The sequence below is a fragment of the Astatotilapia calliptera genome, chromosome 10 (genome assembly GCF_964374335.1).
Source record: "Astatotilapia calliptera chromosome 10, fAstCal68.1, whole genome shotgun sequence".
NCBI lineage: Eukaryota > Metazoa > Chordata > Actinopteri > Cichliformes > Cichlidae > Astatotilapia > Astatotilapia calliptera.
The window spans coordinates 11,860,235-11,880,146 of NC_137431.1; the positions used below are offsets into that span (position 1 = coordinate 11,860,235).

General features: G+C 48.7%; 3 long non-coding RNA genes across 3 annotated transcripts; 2 read left to right on the forward strand and 1 right to left on the reverse strand.

Annotated features, from left to right (window-relative positions):
- The first annotated feature begins 70 nt into the window (after positions 1–70).
- LOC145431626 (uncharacterized) lies at positions 71–2,227 on the forward strand. Its single transcript, XR_013911965.1, has 3 exons — positions 71–205; positions 473–579; positions 1,993–2,227. It is a non-coding gene; the product is annotated as an uncharacterized LOC145431626 (long non-coding RNA).
- A 2,249-nt stretch (positions 2,228–4,476) lies between these two features.
- On the reverse strand, positions 4,477–6,089 carry LOC145431381 (uncharacterized). The gene is made up of 2 exons (XR_013911687.1): positions 5,937–6,089; positions 4,477–5,165 (listed from the first exon to the last, which is right to left on the reverse strand). It is a non-coding gene; the product is annotated as an uncharacterized LOC145431381 (long non-coding RNA).
- A 177-nt stretch (positions 6,090–6,266) lies between these two features.
- Positions 6,267–8,746, forward strand: LOC145431382 (uncharacterized). The gene is made up of 3 exons (XR_013911688.1): positions 6,267–6,832; positions 7,782–7,816; positions 7,938–8,746. It is a non-coding gene; the product is annotated as an uncharacterized LOC145431382 (long non-coding RNA).
- The last annotated feature ends 11,166 nt before the right edge of the window (positions 8,747–19,912 follow it).

Below are 19,912 nucleotides of genomic sequence, written 5' to 3' on the forward strand. Positions count from 1 at the left end.
CATATTGGGAAACATATAACCCTACTGATTAAGAGCCACGTCACTATGATAGACCTATATCAGGCCAATGATCCTGATCAACTGATCCATCAAGCGGGCTCTGGTACATGTCAGCTGAGAGCTGGAAGATTAATTTGAGATGCAGCTCAGCACTGTGTTCAAATTTTGTTTTTGTTTTTTATATAGGCCAGCTGATTGTAGGCCTGTGAGTTTTAAATGACTACAAATTTAATTTATTGTAATGACGGTGGTTATCCAAATAATAAGCTAAAACATTCCTACGAATTTAGCTCAATTATGCATGCACACACGCACATTAGCTAGCTCCGTCTTATTTTAATATCAGGCTAACCAATGGCGGTGACAATATCTCAGCCAAACTAATAACCTTAACACACATGAAAAATAAGAAGGCAATATTGTACACGTATAGTTGTAAAACCTCTTACCTCAATGTGTTTTTTTTTTTTAGATTAGACGCTGAAGTCTTGTAAGCTGAAATGACTGTAGAGGTCAAAGTTTGCACTGCATCTGGACGCTGTCTCCTTTTCTCCCTCTGCACATGAAAAATTCCTCCAGGTATGGCCACGGGCACACGTCCTCCGTCTTTTCTACGTCGTTTTCATGGTTGACAGTTGTCCTCTGTCTCCATTTTGGCTTCTTTGTCTCCACATCTTCCGTCTATAAAGTAGTTTGTACTCCACCATGTAGCACCTCCAGACACCTGTGCCTGCTGCTGCATCAGAGTTTATTCTTTGCTTACGTCTTAAATTGGCCGGTCGGGATTGCACGGCTTTATTGGCTGCAAAAATGCAGACGAAAGGTTTGAATATTAATTCAAATTGTGGGCGTACTCAGTAGATTACATGGTGTAAGTTGTACTCAAGTATGAGTAAAATTACACACTTGAAAAATTACTCATAAAAGTACAAGTACCCAAAAAATCTACTTAATTACAGTAACGTGAGTATTTGTAATTCATTACTTCCACCCCTGACAGTAAATGACCATAAATTAACTGTAAATTACACTGCGGTGAGCTCCATTCATATCCGGTTGTTCAGTGATGACGCCACGAATCCTACTTCCGGGTCTAAAGTAGTCTGCGTTTAATATGGCTTTTGTGTTGTTAACATGTTTAATGTTATGTATTTTCTTCTATTTGATCTCAAAAGAAAGGGAGGTCAACAGGGATCACTGACTGTCAGTGATCCCTGTTGACCTCCCTCGGCTTTTATTACCGCTAATCATTTATTTAAGCTCAGTTTTTAAAACCTTAGGATGTAACTACAGCCCAGCCCATGCAGCAGTATATGAATGACTAACCTCGTATTTTGGATGGATTATCTCAGTTGTTCTCCTCGCGTATAGGTGTAACGGAGAAACAGCCAATCAAATCGCAGCTTTTCGGGCATTGGAAAAAAATGGGTTGTTTTTTTTTACACTGAACTGTCTGAGCGCGGGTTCGAGTCCTGGTTGGGACAAAGGTTGTGTTACATTATCAAAAGTTAAACACCATTTTCAATTTACTTATTGTGGATAACATTTATTTTTCACTTTGCTTTTAATTTTTATTTCATTATCATTTTATTTAGATTATATAGTGTTATGGCCTGTGGAGCAATTTTTCTGCATTACGTACCTATACTGTCATAACTCAGACTGTATCATGACAGTCTTGAGATGATACATACCAGACATATAGTCTACAATTATGCAGACATCCAACTTTTAATAAAAAGACTAAAGCTAAAACTATAATACAGATACATTCTGATGACATAGAAAATGATGCTTATACATAATTTAAACAAGGCATGTCTGTAATAAGTCATCTGTCTGCTTCCTGGTGGCTGTTAGTTTATATCTATTCATTTTCCAGCACAAACTCAGTTCTGACATCATTACTTTATTCCAGTCATGCTCTTGCCAGCCTCCACTCTGCATGCTTTAAATCTGTTGCTCTTCTGCTTCTACCATTCTGTGTTTCAGATCCTCAGCTATGCAGCCCGCCTCCTCTCCTTTCTCCTCCTCACCGTGGTCACTCAGAACCCTGTCCCAGCCTCCATCTTCATCACTACCAGCATTTTGACTCTGGGGTGTGGCTTATGCAAAATCCTGTCACTGCTGAGATTTCTTCTGCTATGATGGGTCATTGGAGTCTAACTGCCTAACAGTTACATTTATTTCTGTATCTCAATAAATCATGTTCGGTTTTTCCACATGATCTCTCCTTATTGAACTGCTTTTGTAGATAAGCTTCAAGCCAGAAAGCAACAATACCTAAACCAAAAATATTATCATCAGAAGTGAGAAAGTGTCTGGACTATCTCCAGCTGTGTTGCATGTATTAAAGATAACTTCAGACACTGTCTGGTTGTCATGTCTGAAACAGGCTGTATAGTCACACAGATAAAAGACAGCAGTCATGTTTCTAATATTACAAATCAACCAGAAAGATTATAAAGATAAAAGCTGTGAGACCCCACTAGAGAAAGGATGGCTTGTTATCATTACATGAAGTGATTTAGAAATAATATGTAAGCTTTCAGGGCTGCACTCATAGCTTTTTAAAACTGATTACCTGATGGTGAGCACACACAGGTATATAAACATACAGGTGAACTCTAAGAGGTTATAAAGAAGAGAGCTGTGCTGCTATTTTTAGCAGCTATTCACCCTGCTCACTCCCCCCCACCCCCAACTACAGCATCCAATACACACTCAACACAAAGCTCCAGCCTGTCTCTCTCAACCACCCAGGTTAGGAGGGAACTGAGGAGGATTAATGGCAAGAAGGCAGCGGGTCCAGATGGCATCAGCTCGAGGGTCGTCAGGTCCTGCGCGGACCAACTGTGTGGGGTGATGGAGCACCTCTTCAACCTGAGCCTGAGGTTGGGAAGAGTCCCACAGCTCTGGAAAACCTCCTGTGTTGTACCAGTGCCAAAGACTTCACGCCCCAAGGACCTCAACAGCTACAGGCCGGTGGCTCTGACATCCCACCTGATGAAGACCCTGGAGCGGTTGGTCCTGGCTCAGCTTCGGCGCCTAATAAGCTCATCACTGGACCCACTTCAGTTTGCCTACCAGCCTGGCATTGGAGCGGATGATGCCGTCATTCACCTCCTACATCGTTCCCTCGCTCACCTGGAGACCGCTGGAAGCACTGTGAGAATTATGTTCTTTGATTTCTCCAGTGCCTTCAACACCATTCTTCCCTCGGTTCTAAAGGACAAGCTGGTGAACTCTGGAGTGGACCATCACCTCACTACCTGGATTTTGGACTACCTCACCGACCGACCACAGTATGTGAGGACTCAGGGCTGTGTGTCGGACAGGGTCGTCTGCAGTACGGGGGCCCCACAGGGAACGGTTCTGGCTCCGTTCCTCTTCACCATCTACACTGCAGACTTCTCCCACAATTCCACCCAGTGCTTCCTGCAGAAGTTCTCTGATGACTCTGCAATAGTCGGCCTCATCACTGATGGGGACGACAAGGAGTACAGAGGTCTGACCCAAGACTTTGTGGACTGGTGCCAGCTGAACTACCTCCAGATCAACGCCAGTAAAACCAAGGAACTGGTGGTAGACTTCCGCAGGCACAAGCATTCTCCACTGCAACCACTGAACATCCAAGGTATGGACATTGAGGCTGTGGACAGCTACAGATACCTTGGTGTTCATCTGAACAACAGACTGGACTGGACTCATAACTCAGACGCCCTCTACAGGAAAGGGCAGAGCAGGCTGTACCTGCTGCGGAGACTCAGGTCATTTGGAGTGGAGGCCCCACTCCTGAAGACCTTCTATGACTCTGTCGTGGCTTCTGCTATCTTTTATGGTGTGGTCTGCTGGGGCGGCAGCATCTCTGCTGGGGACAGGAAGAGACTGAACAGGGTGATCCGAAGGGCCAGCTCTGTTCTAGGATGTCCTCTGGACCCAGTGGAGGTGGTGAGTGACAGGAGAATGGTGGCTAAGCTGTCATCACTGTTGGACAACATCTCCCACCCCATGCAGCAGACTGTGACAGCACTAAGCAGCTCCTTCAGTGGGAGACTGCGGCACCCACGGTGTGGGACGGAGAGATTTCGCAGGTCTTTCCTCCCCACTGCTGTCAGACTCCATAATAAAGACTTTAACTGATCAAACACACACATCCATACATATGCAATAATACTAAGTGCAATAATCCTTTCTGTCATCGTTGTATTTTTACTCAGTTGTATATAGCATTTGTATTTGTATTCTATTTTTATCTTATTGTATATTTATTTTATTTTATTCTACTGTATATAGTATTTTATTTTATTCTATTCTGTACAGTTGTGTACTGTATTTATTCTTATTGTATCCTAATTTTTGCCTCATAACTTTTGCACTGTCCACTTCCTGCTGTGACAAAACAAATTTCCCACGTGTGGGACTAATAAAGGTTATCTTATCTTATCTTATCTTACAGAACACAATTTATTCACATTTTTATATTTACAATCAGTTTTTATTTATATAAACAAAATAAACATTACAAAACTAGAACAAAACTATCTTATGTACAATATCAACAGTTTCTCCCCTATTTCCTCTTTTCTTCCACCCATCTTTGTCTCTCTGCCTCGTAGAAAGGAGACTCCTGAATCTCCTTCCAGGTGCTCTTGGCTCATGAGCCAAAGCCAACCAGCTGATCATCCTCAGAGGCTTCTGCAGCAACCCTCACTCTGCTGGTCTTGCAGTTCAGAAGAGTCTTTATCTCTGTAAAGCTGAGGGCATACTGTACAAATGAATGCAAGCTCTCCTTGCCATGCCCTTCTTCCACAGAGGTCCCTGCAGCCTCTTCCTTCTGGAGATCTTTGATCAGGTACATGGTGTACCCGACATCATTCCCCAGAAGCCACCGGAAAGATTTCCCTTTATACTTTCCAAACTGCAGAATGTACTCTCCCTGCACTTCCTTCATGTCAGACTCATCCCCTCCTCTCTGATAGATGACAGTCAGAGCATTCTGATGTACAACATCATCCCTCACAGGTGCAGACTTGTCCTGCAGTTTGGGGTCATTTTTAATCCGTCGAGCTTCTTTTGACGGGTCCTGGAGAAGGTATCCAAGTGGCCCCTTGCGGAACAACCACAGAGATTTTCCCTGGATATGGCGCAACTTTCTTCTGCATCTTGACAAGCAGTGAAAAAATAAACAATTATATTAAATAAATTACGTGTTTCATTGACGTGTTTTGCCATTAAATAAACTTTGTAGGTTTCCGACTGCTGTGACACTGACATTACTATAATGTGGTACAATTAAATAACCAATAAGTGTCTTGTTATGAGATGACATGCTAAATGACTGAACCTGCTTTAAAAGAAAATGTATTGCTTTCATGTTGTAATGGTCAGTCACCTTATCAATGCGAAAATCTGTTTTGATATCTCTAACATGAGCAATGCCCACTCGTGTATGAATAAACACGATAGCTTAAATACATATATGTTGTTAATCTACCAGCAATTCTTATGTGCCATGACTACTAAGCAGTTACCACAAATTTTGCAGATATGCCAATAATCATTCAACCATGAAAGGTTTTTATTTACAGACAGAACAGTTTGTTATACCTGGAGGAAAAAACACTTTTATCCCAAATGTTGTCAATGTTCTTTCAAATTGAGTCTCGTTATTGTTCTCCTGCATCCTGCTGTGTAAACCCAGCAGCAAGATTATAACCTGAAATGTCTTTGTTTGTGTTTGGAATCAATTTTGTTTAAGGATCACGTTCATTCATTTTTTACCGTGCCACTTTACAACAGCAGATAAACTCCCACTGTCTTTAACTGAGCGATGGATGCTTCGTAAATGCAATCGCAACACGCCTATTACCTGTAATATACACCTGTAAATGTATTCTGTTTGGTTTACTGTTATTTCAAACGACGTTTCTTACCTTTGATCAATGAATGAGGAGCGTTGGGATGTGTTGCGAGCGTTGAGTTACTTGTTTTCTCTCCCGAAACGTAAAAGAGGAGATTTTTTAAAAGTGCCGCCGCATCTCAAACTCGTTACAGCGCCGGAAGACCGTAGTGGCCAAAAATATATTACATCCGTAGTGGTTTAGCACTACCATAGAGAATGAATGGGAAACGGTTTAGGCCGTTTAGCTAAACAATCCCAGGCTCCCGCGCGACAAACGTCACTGCTGTTTAGTTTTCTGTCTTCATTTATGTTGGAAGTGATAGCAGAGCTGTACGTTTTAACTTGTTTCCAAAACCCCGCAGTCAGGACATGTTATATTGTATTTAGATAGAAGCTAGCGAGCTAACTCCCTGCTAACTTCTAACTCCGTTAAATGTCATAAATTCCGTTTTCATGGATGCCTGGATGTTAAACTCAATTGTTACACCTGGTAGAGCAGAACGCTGATCATTTTATTAAAGATGAAAGACTTTAGACAGTTTTTCAACTCTCAGTAATGCCATAGTGATCGTTTGATATATGGACCTGCAGCGGAGTTTAGACCCAGACACGGCTGAACAATCGGATAGTTCTATCACGTGCACGTGTACACGTTGACAACCGTAACCATGGTCGCCGAGGGTATATAAATGCTGCACAAGGTTCCAAACGTCCGTTTACACTTGCTCGTGGACTTGTTTCGACCTGCTCCAACCTCAGCCTGTGGAAAGCTAAGTTTTGCAAAACATTTTACTAAAAGCGGATTTAATTTGAGAGCACAACAAGTACTTCATCTGTGGATCGTTTGTACTTGTTTTTGTTTTTCAAGTTTGAAGATGGCTCGCCGTGGACCCGGACTCCCCGACTGTCACCTGGACTTCGCTGCAGGTACATTTGAAAATTTCTTTAAATGTAAATTACTGTAATAATTTAACAAGTTCCAGTGTGAATATCAAGTTCTAACGTGATCAAATATGTGTATTCCAAGATTGTTTCCCGTAAATTGTTTGTATGTTTTAAATTTTCCGGGAGAGGTGTAGAAATTATTAACGACTGGTGTATGAATATGAAAAAAAGGTGTTACTTTGATTTGAAGGCTTCAAATTTGACACTTTTCTTTAAAATGAAATGGTTAAAAATAGCTTAATGGACTAAAATTTGTAAAATGCCCAAAAATCAGTTTCTGTGGTAACGGCATCTTCAAGATGTCATGGCGTCAGAACACGCAGGCGTAAACACAAAGATCCAGGTCCCCTCCTGACATCCTTTTCTTCTCCGGATCAAAGGCTTTATTGACATAAACTATATTTTTTCTCTGCTGCAAAACACAAAGATAGCAGATAGCTTTTCTTCAAATTCTTTAATTCTCAATCGCTTTTGCAACTTTGTACTTTTGTATTACTTGCAGCAACAACTCCACCTCATTGTTAGTCCATTTAAAAAACTCGTCGCTTTTCCTTTTCATTTTCCTGCACGTTTCAAAGAGCCGGAAAGTAAATAAACGGCAGACAGAAATGAGGCAGGTCCAGTCACCTTGCGTTTCACGCATGCGCAGTACTGGAACGTAAGCGTTTTCGGCCGTTTCAATGTGGACACACAACTCTGTGAAAACGGTAGTTTGGACACGAGCATTTTCAGACAAAAACGCCTTTTTCAAATTGATCCGGGCTAGTGTGACGTAAGATCACAGGCCGTTCCAATGACGTCACCAATCACCACACTTCAAAGCACAAAGCCTGCGTTGTCACAGTAACGCATTCTGCGATAGGAGGTCATATATAGGAGTGAACTTGACTCTCACACAGCCTTAACTGTCTGCCTGTCCTCATGTCTGCAGTGCTGCTGTCTCCGGTCACCCTGCATGTTTCTAAGGTTAGTTTTCTCCATATTTATATTGTTCTTGTAGTTTTTGTCCTCTGGTTTTTGTCCTTGAGGTTTGAATATACATGTCAAATCAAATCAAATCACTTTTATTGTCACATCACATGTGCAGGTACAGTGTTCAGCAGTCTGAAGGCCTGATGGAAGAATCTGTCTCTCAGTCTGCTGGTACGGGACCGGATGCTGCAGAACCTCCTTCCTGTGGGAAGTAGTCGCAACAGTTTATGGCTGGGGTGACTGGATTCCTCGATGATCCTCCCCGCTTTCCTCAGGCAGCGCTTCGTGTGTGTGTGTGTGTGTGTGTGTGTGTGTGTGTGTGTCTGTGTCTGTGTGTCTGTGTGTATGTATGTATGTATGTGTTTTTTGTCCTCAGATTAGGTTTGAAGTGTCTGTGTGGTGCAGCTGGTCTGGTCTGTCTCTGTACAGTCGAGGCTGCACCCACCTATAAAAGGTGGAGGCTCACCAGGACATGCACACCTCACAAGTTCCCGGCTCTCTCGACTCTGTTGAAGACGGGTTTCTTGGAGAAGGGGAGGGCAGTGAGGCACAGTCCCCCGTCCCCCGACGCCCCTCGCGATGCTCCTCCGTCTTCGACTAACCCTCTGCATAGGAGCCGTGAGAGCCAGGAACTTGTGAGTTTTGTATGTCCACTCAGGCATCCTTCATACCTGGTCTGTAGGAAGTTCCTGTCAGAAGGAGGGGGCACCGCGAGGGCGTCGAGGGGCGGAAGGCGGTGCCTTAGTGCCTTCCTCCTTCTGACATTGTAAAGGAACCATTTTTTTTTTTTAATGGTGAGATGTATGTTTGTGTCTGTGTGTGTGTGTGTGTGTGTGTGTGTGTCTCTGTGTGTGTGTGTGTGTGTGTGTGTGTTTTGTACTCAGATTAGGTTTGAAGTGTCTGTGTGGTGCAGCTGGTCTGGTCTGTCTCTGTACAGTCGAGGCTGCACCCACCTATAAAAGGTGGAGGCTCACCAGGACATGCACACCTCACAAGTTCCCGGCTCTCTCGACTCTGTTGAAGACGGGTTTCTTGGAGAAGGGGAGGGCAGTGAGGCACAGTCCCCCGTCCCCCGACGCCCCTCGCGATGCCCCTCCGTCTTCGACTAACCCTCTGCATAGGAGCCGTGAGAGCCAGGAACTTGTGAGTTTTGTATGTCCACTCAGGCATCCTTCATACCTGGTCTGTAGGAAGTTCCTGTCAGAAGGAGGGGGCACCGCGAGGGCGTCGAGGGGCGGAAGGCGGTGCCTTAGTACCTTCCTCCTTCTGACATTGTAAAGGAACCCTATTTTTTTAAATGGTAAGATGTTTGTGTCTGTGTGTGTGTGTGTGTCTGTGTGTGTGTGTATGTATGTATGTGTTTTTTGTCCTCAGATTAGGTTTGAAGTGTCTGTGTGGTGCAGCTGGTCTGGTCTGTCTCTGTACAGTCGAGGCTGCACCCACCTATAAAAGGTGGAGGCTCACCAGGACATGCACACCTCACAAGTTCCCGGCTCTCTCGACTCTGTTGAAGACGGGTTTCTTGGAGAAGGGGAGGGCAGTGAGGCACAGTCCCCCGTCCCCCGACGCCCCTCGCGATGCCCCTCCGTCTTCGACTAACCCTCTGCATAGGAGCCGTGAGAGCCAGGAACTTGTGAGTTTTGTATGTCCACTCAGGCATCCTTCATACCTGGTCTGTAGGAAGTTCCTGTCAGAAGGAGGGGGCACCGCGAGGGCGTCGAGGGGCGGAAGGCGGTGCCTTAGTGCCTTCCTCCTTCTGACATTGTAAAGGAACCCTATTTTTTTAAATGGTAAGATGTTTGTGTCTGTGTGTGTGTATGTCTGTGTCTGTGTGTATGTATGTATGTGTGTTTTGTACTCAGATTAGGTTTGAAGTGTCTGTGTGGTGCAGCTGGTCTGGTCTGTCTCTGTACAGTCGAGGCTGCACCCACCTATAAAAGGTGGAGGCTCACCAGGACATGCACACCTCACAAGTTCCCGGCTCTCTCGACTCTGTTGAAGACGGGTTTCTTGGAGAAGGGGAGGGCAGTGAGGCACAGTCCCCCGTCCCCCGACGCCCCTCGCGATGCCCCTCCGTCTTCGACTAACCCTCTGCATAGGAGCCGTGAGAGCCAGGAACTTGTGAGTTTTGTATGTCCACTCAGGCATCCTTCATACCTGGTCTGTAGGAAGTTCCTGTCAGAAGGAGGGGGCACCGCGAGGGCGTCGAGGGGCGGAAGGCGGTGCCTTAGTGCCTTCCTCCTTCTGACATTGTAAAGGAACCCTATTTTTTTAAATGGTAAGATGTTTGTGTCTGTGTGTGTGTGTGTCTGTGTCTGTGTGTATGTATGTATGTGTTTTTTGTCCTCAGATTAGGTTTGAAGTGTCTGTGTGGTGCAGCTGGTCTGGTCTGTCTCTGTACAGTCGAGGCTGCACCCACCTATAAAAGGTGGAGGCTCACCAGGACATGCACACCTCACAAGTTCCCGGCTCTCTCGACTCTGTTGAAGACGGGTTTCTTGGAGAAGGGGAGGGCAGTGAGGCACAGTCCCCCGTCCCCCGACGCCCCTCGCGATGCCCCTCCGTCTTCGACTAACCCTCTGCATAGGAGCCGTGAGAGCCAGGAACTTGTGAGTTTTGTATGTCCACTCAGGCATCCTTCATACCTGGTCTGTAGGAAGTTCCTGTCAGAAGGAGGGGGCACCGCGAGGGCGTCGAGGGGCGGAAGGCGGTGCCTTAGTGCCTTCCTCCTTCTGACATTGTAAAGGAACCATATTTTTTTTTAATGGTGAGATGTATGTTTGTGTCTGTGTGTGTGTCTGTGTCTGTGTATATGTATGTATGTAAGTGTTTTTTGTACTCAGATTAGGTTTGAAGTGTCTGTGTGGTGCAGCTGTTCTGGTCTGTCTCTGTACAGTCGAGGCTGCACCCACCTATAAAAGGTGGAGGCTCACCAGGACATGCACACCTCACAAGTTCCCGGCTCTCTCGACTCTGTTGAAGACGGGTTTCTTGGAGAAGGGGAGGGCAGTGAGGCACAGTCCCCCGTCCCCCGACGCCCCTCGCGATGCCCCTCCGTCTTCGACTAACCCTCTGCATAGGAGCCGTGAGAGCCAGGAACTTGTGAGTTTTGTATGTCCACTCAGGCATCCTTCATACCTGGTCTGTAGGAAGTTCCTGTCAGAAGGAGGGGGCACCGCGAGGGCGTCGAGGGGCGGAAGGCGGTGCCTTAGTGCCTTCCTCCTTCTGACATTGTAAAGGAACCATATTTTTTTTTAATGGTGAGATGTATGTTTGTGTCTGTGTGTGTGTGTGTGTGTGTGTCTGTGTCTGTGTATATGTATGTATGTATGTGTTTTTTGTACTCAGATTAGGTTTGAAGTGTCTGTGTGGTGCAGCTGGTCTGGTCTGTCTCTGTACAGTCGAGGCTGCACCCACCTATAAAAGGTGGAGGCTCACCAGGACATGCACACCTCACAAGTTCCCGGCTCTCTCGACTCTGTTGAAGACGGGTTTCTTGGAGAAGGGGAGGGCAGTGAGGCACAGTCCCCCGTCCCCCGACGCCCCTCGTGATGCCCCTCCGTCTTCGACTAACCCTCTGCATAGGAGCCGTGAGAGCCAGGAACTTGTGAGTTTTGTATGTCCACTCAGGCATCCTTCATACCTGGTCTGTAGGAAGTTCCTGTCAGAAGGAGGGGGCACCGCGAGGGCGTCGAGGGGCGGAAGGCGGTGCCTTAGTGCCTTCCTCCTTCTGACATTGTAAAGGAACCCTATTTTTTTAAATGGTAAGATGTTTGTGTCTGTGTGTGTGTGTGTCTGTGTCTGTGTGTATGTATGTATGTGTTTTTTGTCCTCAGATTAGGTTTGAAGTGTCTGTGTGGTGCAGCTGGTCTGGTCTGTCTCTGTACAGTCGAGGCTGCACCCACCTATAAAAGGTGGAGGCTCACCAGGACATGCACACCTCACAAGTTCCCGGCTCTCTCGACTCTGTTGAAGACGGGTTTCTTGGAGAAGGGGAGGGCAGTGAGGCACAGTCCCCCGTCCCCCGACGCCCCTCGCGATGCCCCTCCGTCTTCGACTAACCCTCTGCATAGGAGCCGTGAGAGCCAGGAACTTGTGAGTTTTGTATGTCCACTCAGGCATCCTTCATACCTGGTCTGTAGGAAGTTCCTGTCAGAAGGAGGGGGCACCGCGAGGGCGTCGAGGGGCGGAAGGCGGTGCCTTAGTGCCTTCCTCCTTCTGACATTGTAAAGGAACCATATTGTTTTTTTTAATGGTGAGATGTATGTTTGTGTCTGTGTGTGTGTGTGTGTGTGTATATGTATGTATGTATGTGTTTTTTGTACTCAGATTAGGTTTGAAGTGTCTGTGTGGTGCAGCTGGTCTGGTCTGTCTCTGTACAGTCGAGGCTGCACCCACCTATAAAAGGTGGAGGCTCACCAGGACATGCACACCTCACAAGTTCCCGGCTCTCTCGACTCTGTTGAAGACGGGTTTCTTGGAGAAGGGGAGGGCAGTGAGGTACAGTCCCCCGTCCCCCGACGCCCCTCGTGATGCCCCTCCGTCTTCGACTAACCCTCTGCATAGGAGCCGTGAGAGCCAGGAACTTGTGAGTTTTGTATGTCCACTCAGGCATCCTTCATACCTGGTCTGTAGGAAGTTCCTGTCAGAAGGAGGGGGCACTGCGAGGGCGTCGAGGGGCGGAAGGCGGTGCCTTAGTGCCTTCCTCCTTCTGACATTGTAAAGGAACCCTATTTTTTTAAATGGTAAGATGTGTGTGTGTGTGTGTGTGTGTGTGTGTGTGTGTCTGTGTCTGTGTGTATGTATGTATGTGTTTTTTGTCCTCAGATTAGGTTTGAAGTGTCTGTGTGGTGCAGCTGGTCTGGTCTGTCTCTGTACAGTCGAGGCTGCACCCACCTATAAAAGGTGGAGGCTCACCAGGACATGCACACCTCACAAGTTCCCGGCTCTCTCGACTCTGTTGAAGACGGGTTTCTTGGAGAAGGGGAGGGCAGTGAGGCACAGTCCCCCGTCCCCCGACGCCCCTCGCGATGCTCCTCCGTCTTTGACTAACCCTCTGCATAGGAGCCGTGAGAGCCAGGAACTTGTGAGTTTTGTATGTCCACTCAGGCATCCTTCATACCTGGTCTGTAGGAAGTTCCTGTCAGAAGGAGGGGGCACCGCGAGGGCGTCGAGGGGCGGAAGGCGGTGCCTTAGTGCCTTCCTCCTTCTGACATTGTAAAGGAACCATATTTTTTTTTTAATGGTGAGATGTATGTTTGTGTCTGTGTCTGTGTGTGTGTGTGTGTGTCTCTGTGTGTGTGTGTGTGTGTGTGTGTGTTTTGTACTCAGATTAGGTTTGAAGTGTCTGTGTGGTGCAGCTGGTCTGGTCTGTCTCTGTACAGTCGAGGCTGCACCCACCTATAAAAGGTGGAGGCTCACCAGGACATGCACACCTCACAAGTTCCCGGCTCTCTCGACTCTGTTGAAGACGGGTTTCTTGGAGAAGGGGAGGGCAGTGAGGCACAGTCCCCCGTCCCCCGACGCCCCTCGCGATGCCCCTCCGTCTTCGACTAACCCTCTGCATAGGAGCCGTGAGAGCCAGGAACTTGTGAGTTTTGTATGTCCACTCAGGCATCCTTCATACCTGGTCTGTAGGAAGTTCCTGTCAGAAGGAGGGGGCACCGCGAGGGCGTCGAGGGGCGGAAGGCGGTGCCTTAGTGCCTTCCTCCTTCTGACATTGTAAAGGAACCCTATTTTTTTAAATGGTAAGATGTTTGTGTCTGTGTGTGTGTGTGTCTGTGTCTGTGTGTATGTATGTATGTGTGTTTTGTACTCAGATTAGGTTTGAAGTGTCTGTGTGGTGCAGCTGGTCTGGTCTGTCTCTGTACAGTCGAGGCTGCACCCACCTATAAAAGGTGGAGGCTCACCAGGACATGCACACCTCACAAGTTCCCGGCTCTCTCGACTCTGTTGAAGACGGGTTTCTTGGAGAAGGGGAGGGCAGTGAGGCACAGTCCCCCGTCCCCCGACGCCCCTCGTGATGCCCCTCCGTCTTCGACTAACCCTCTGCATAGGAGCCGTGAGAGCCAGGAACTTGTGAGTTTTGTATGTCCACTCAGGCATCCTTCATACCTGGTCTGTAGGAAGTTCCTGTCAGAAGGAGGGGGCACCGCGAGGGCGTCGAGGGGCGGAAGGCGGTGCCTTAGTGCCTTCCTCCTTCTGACATTGTAAAGGAACCATATTTTTTTTTTAATGGTGAGATGTATGTTTGTGTCTGTGTGTGTGTGTGTGTATATGTATGTATGTATGTGTTTTTTGTACTCAGATTAGGTTTGAAGTGTCTGTGTGGTGCAGCTGGTCTGGTCTGTCTCTGTACAGTCGAGGCTGCACCCACCTATAAAAGGTGGAGGCTCACCAGGACATGCACACCTCACAAGTTCCCGGCTCTCTCGACTCTGTTGAAGACGGGTTTCTTGGAGAAGGGGAGGGCAGTGAGGTACAGTCCCCCGTCCCCCGACGCCCCTCGTGATGCCCCTCCGTCTTCGACTAACCCTCTGCATAGGTGCCGTGAGAGCCAGGAACTTGTGAGTTTTGTATGTCCACTCAGGCATCCTTCATACCTGGTCTGTAGGAAGTTCCTGTCAGAAGGAGGGGGCACTGCGAGGGCGTCGAGGGGCGGAAGGCGGTGCCTTAGTGCCTTCCTCCTTCTGACATTGTAAAGGAACCCTATTTTTTTAAATGGTAAGATGTGTGTGTGTGTGTGTGTGTGTGTGTGTGTGTGTGTCTGTGTCTGTGTGTATGTATGTATGTGTTTTTTGTCCTCAGATTAGGTTTGAAGTGTCTGTGTGGTGCAGCTGGTCTGGTCTGTCTCTGTACAGTCGAGGCTGCACCCACCTATAAAAGGTGGAGGCTCACCAGGACATGCACACCTCACAAGTTCCCGGCTCTCTCGACTCTGTTGAAGACGGGTTTCTTGGAGAAGGGGAGGGCAGTGAGGCACAGTCCCCCGTCCCCCGACGCCCCTCGCGATGCTCCTCCGTCTTTGACTAACCCTCTGCATAGGAGCCGTGAGAGCCAGGAACTTGTGAGTTTTGTATGTCCACTCAGGCATCCTTCATACCTGGTCTGTAGGAAGTTCCTGTCAGAAGGAGGGGGCACCGCGAGGGCGTCGAGGGGCGGAAGGCGGTGCCTTAGTGCCTTCCTCCTTCTGACATTGTAAAGGAACCATATTTTTTTTTTAATGGTGAGATGTATGTTTGTGTCTGTGTCTGTGTGTGTGTGTGTGTGTCTGTGTATATGTATGTATGTATGTGTTTTTTGTACTCAGATTAGGTTTGAAGTGTCTGTGTGGTGCAGCTGGTCTGGTCTGTCTCTGTACAGTCGAGGCTGCACCCACCTATAAAAGGTGGAGGCTCACCAGGACATGCACACCTCACAAGTTCCCGGCTCTCTCGACTCTGTTGAAGACGGGTTTCTTGGAGAAGGGGAGGGCAGTGAGGCACAGTCCCCCGTCCCCCGACGCCCCTCGCGATGCCCCTCCGTCTTCGACTAACCCTCTGCATAGGAGCCGTGAGAGCCAGGAACCTGTGAGTTTTGTATGTCCACTCAGGCATCCTTCATACCTGGTCTGTAGGAAGTTCCTGTCAGAAGGAGGGGGCACCGCGAGGGCGTCGAGGGGCGGAAGGCGGTGCCTTAGTGCCTTCCTCCTTCTGACATTGTAAAGGAACCCTATTTTTTTAATGGTAAGATGTTTGTGTGTGTGTGTGTGTGTGTCTGTGTCTGTGTGTATGTATGTATGTGTTTTTTGTCCTCAGATTAGGTTTGAAGTGTCTGTGTGGTGCAGCTGGTCTGGTCTGTCTCTGTACAGTCGAGGCTGCACCCACCTATAAAAGGTGGAGGCTCACCAGGACATGCACACCTCACAAGTTCCCGGCTCTCTCGACTCTGTTGAAGACGGGTTTCTTGGAGAAGGGGAGGGCAGTGAGGCACAGTCCCCCGTCCCCCGACGCCCCTCGCGATGCTCCTCCGTCTTCGACTAACCCTCTGCATAGGAGCCGTGAGAGCCAGGAACCTGTGAGTTTTGTATGTCCACTCAGGCATCCTTCATACCTGGTCTGTAGGAAGTTCCTGTCAGAAGGAGGGGGCACCGCGAGGGCGTCGAGGGGCGGAAGGCGGTGCCTTAGTGCCTTCCTCCTTCTGACATTGTAAAGGAACCCTATTTTTTTTAAATGGTAAGATGTTTGTGTCTGTGTGTGTGTGTGTCTGTGTCTGTGTGTATGTATGTATGTGTGTTTTGTACTCAGATTAGGTTTGAAGTGTCTGTGTGGTGCAGCTGGTCTGGTCTGTCTCTGTACAGTCGAGGCTGCACCCACCTATAAAAGGTGGAGGCTCACCAGGACATGCACACCTCACAAGTTCCCGGCTCTCTTGACTCTGTTGAAGACGGGTTTCTTGGAGAAGGGGAGGGCAGTGAGGCACAGTCCCCCGTCCCCCGACGCCCCTCGCGATGCTCCTCCGTCTTCGACTAACCCTCTGCATAGGAGCCGTGAGAGCCAGGAACTTGTGAGTTTTGTATGTCCACTCAGGCATCCTTCATACCTGGTCTGTAGGAAGTTCCTGTCAGAAGGAGGGGGCACCGCGAGGGCGTCGAGGGGCGGAAGGCGGTGCCTTAGTGCCTTCCTCCTTCTGACATTGTAAAGGAACCATATTTTTTTTTAATGGTGAGATGTATGTTTGTGTCTGTGTGTGTGTCTGTGTCTGTGTATATGTATGTATGTAAGTGTTTTTTGTACTCAGATTAGGTTTGAAGTGTCTGTGTGGTGCAGCTGTTCTGGTCTGTCTCTGTACAGTCGAGGCTGCACCCACCTATAAAAGGTGGAGGCTCACCAGGACATGCACACCTCACAAGTTCCCGGCTCTCTCGACTCTGTTGAAGACGGGTTTCTTGGAGAAGGGGAGGGCAGTGAGGCACAGTCCCCCGTCCCCCGACGCCCCTCGCGATGCCCCTCCGTCTTCGACTAACCCTCTGCATAGGAGCCGTGAGAGCCAGGAACTTGTGAGTTTTGTATGTCCACTCAGGCATCCTTCATACCTGGTCTGTAGGAAGTTCCTGTCAGAAGGAGGGGGCACCGCGAGGGCGTCGAGGGGCGGAAGGCGGTGCCTTAGTGCCTTCCTCCTTCTGACATTGTAAAGGAACCCTATTTTTTTAATGGTAAGATGTTTGTGTGTGTGTGTGTGTGTGTCTGTGTCTGTGTGTATGTATGTATGTGTTTTTTGTCCTCAGATTAGGTTTGAAGTGTCTGTGTGGTGCAGCTGGTCTGGTCTGTCTCTGTACAGTCGAGGCTGCACCCACCTATAAAAGGTGGAGGCTCACCAGGACATGCACACCTCACAAGTTCCCGGCTCTCTCGACTCTGTTGAAGACGGGTTTCTTGGAGAAGGGGAGGGCAGTGAGGCACAGTCCCCCGTCCCCCGACGCCCCTCGCGATGCTCCTCCGTCTTCGACTAACCCTCTGCATAGGAGCCGTGAGAGCCAGGAACCTGTGAGTTTTGTATGTCCACTCAGGCATCCTTCATACCTGGTCTGTAGGAAGTTCCTGTCAGAAGGAGGGGGCACCGCGAGGGCGTCGAGGGGCGGAAGGCGGTGCCTTAGTGCCTTCCTCCTTCTGACATTGTAAAGGAACCCTATTTTTTTTAAATGGTAAGATGTTTGTGTCTGTGTGTGTGTGTGTCTGTGTCTGTGTGTATGTATGTATGTGTGTTTTGTACTCAGATTAGGTTTGAAGTGTCTGTGTGGTGCAGCTGGTCTGGTCTGTCTCTGTACAGTCGAGGCTGCACCCACCTATAAAAGGTGGAGGCTCACCAGGACATGCACACCTCACAAGTTCCCGGCTCTCTCGACTCTGTTGAAGACGGGTTTCTTGGAGAAGGGGAGGGCAGTGAGGCACAGTCCCCCGTCCCCCGACGCCCCTCGCGATGCTCCTCCGTCTTCGACTAACCCTCTGCATAGGAGCCGTGAGAGCCAGGAACTTGTGAGTTTTGTATGTCCACTCAGGCATCCTTCATACCTGGTCTGTAGGAAGTTCCTGTCAGAAGGAGGGGGCACCGCGAGGGCGTCGAGGGGCGGAAGGCGGTGCCTTAGTGCCTTCCTCCTTCTGACATTGTAAAGGAACCATATTTTTTTTTAATGGTGAGATGTATGTTTGTGTCTGTGTGTGTGTGTGTGTCTCTGTGTGTGTGTGTGTGTGTGTGTGTTTTGTACTCAGATTAGGTTTGAAGTGTCTGTGTGGTGCAGCTGGTCTGGTCTGTCTCTGTACAGTCGAGGCTGCACCCACCTATAAAAGGTGGAGGCTCACCAGGACATGCACACCTCACAAGTTCCCGGCTCTCTCGACTCTGTTGAAGACGGGTTTCTTGGAGAAGGGGAGGGCAGTGAGGCACAGTCCCCCGTCCCCCGACGCCCCTCGCGATGCCCCTCCGTCTTCGACTAACCCTCTGCATAGGAGCCGTGAGAGCCAGGAACTTGTGAGTTTTGTATGTCCACTCAGGCATCCTTCATACCTGGTCTGTAGGAAGTTCCTGTCAGAAGGAGGGGGCACCGCGAGGGCGTCGAGGGGCGGAAGGCGGTGCCTTAGTGCCTTCCTCCTTCTGACATTGTAAAGGAACCATATTTTTTTTTTAATGGTGAGATGTATGTTTGTGTCTGTGTCTGTGTGTGTGTGTGTGTGTGTCTGTGTATATGTATGTATGTATGTGTTTTTTGTACTCAGATTAGGTTTGAAGTGTCTGTGTGGTGCAGCTGGTCTGGTCTGTCTCTGTACAGTCGAGGCTGCACCCACCTATAAAAGGTGGAGGCTCACCAGGACATGCACACCTCACAAGTTCCCGGCTCTCTCGACTCTGTTGAAGACGGGTTTCTTGGAGAAGGGGAGGGCAGTGAGGCACAGTCCCCCGTCCCCCGACGCCCCTCGCGATGCCCCTCCGTCTTCGACTAACCCTCTGCATAGGAGCCGTGAGAGCCAGGAACCTGTGAGTTTTGTATGTCCACTCAGGCATCCTTCATACCTGGTCTGTAGGAAGTTCCTGTCAGAAGGAGGGGGCACCGCGAGGGCGTCGAGGGGCGGAAGGCGGTGCCTTAGTGCCTTCCTCCTTCTGACATTGTAAAGGAACCCTATTTTTTTAATGGTAAGATGTTTGTGTGTGTGTGTGTGTGTGTCTGTGTCTGTGTGTATGTATGTATGTGTTTTTTGTCCTCAGATTAGGTTTGAAGTGTCTGTGTGGTGCAGCTGGTCTGGTCTGTCTCTGTACAGTCGAGGCTGCACCCACCTATAAAAGGTGGAGGCTCACCAGGACATGCACACCTCACAAGTTCCCGGCTCTCTCGACTCTGTTGAAGACGGGTTTCTTGGAGAAGGGGAGGGCAGTGAGGCACAGTCCCCCGTCCCCCGACGCCCCTCGCGATGCTCCTCCGTCTTCGACTAACCCTCTGCATAGGAGCCGTGAGAGCCAGGAACCTGTGAGTTTTGTATGTCCACTCAGGCATCCTTCATACCTGGTCTGTAGGAAGTTCCTGTCAGAAGGAGGGGGCACCGCGAGGGCGTCGAGGGGCGGAAGGCGGTGCCTTAGTGCCTTCCTCCTTCTGACATTGTAAAGGAACCCTATTTTTTTTAAATGGTAAGATGTTTGTGTCTGTGTGTGTGTGTGTCTGTGTCTGTGTGTATGTATGTATGTGTGTTTTGTACTCAGATTAGGTTTGAAGTGTCTGTGTGGTGCAGCTGGTCTGGTCTGTCTCTGTACAGTCGAGGCTGCACCCACCTATAAAAGGTGGAGGCTCACCAGGACATGCACACCTCACAAGTTCCCGGCTCTCTTGACTCTGTTGAAGACGGGTTTCTTGGAGAAGGGGAGGGCAGTGAGGCACAGTCCCCCGTCCCCCGACGCCCCTCGCGATGCTCCTCCGTCTTCGACTAACCCTCTGCATAGGAGCCGTGAGAGCCAGGAACTTGTGAGTTTTGTATGTCCACTCAGGCATCCTTCATACCTGGTCTGTAGGAAGTTCCTGTCAGAAGGAGGGGGCACCGCGAGGGCGTCGAGGGGCGGAAGGCGGTG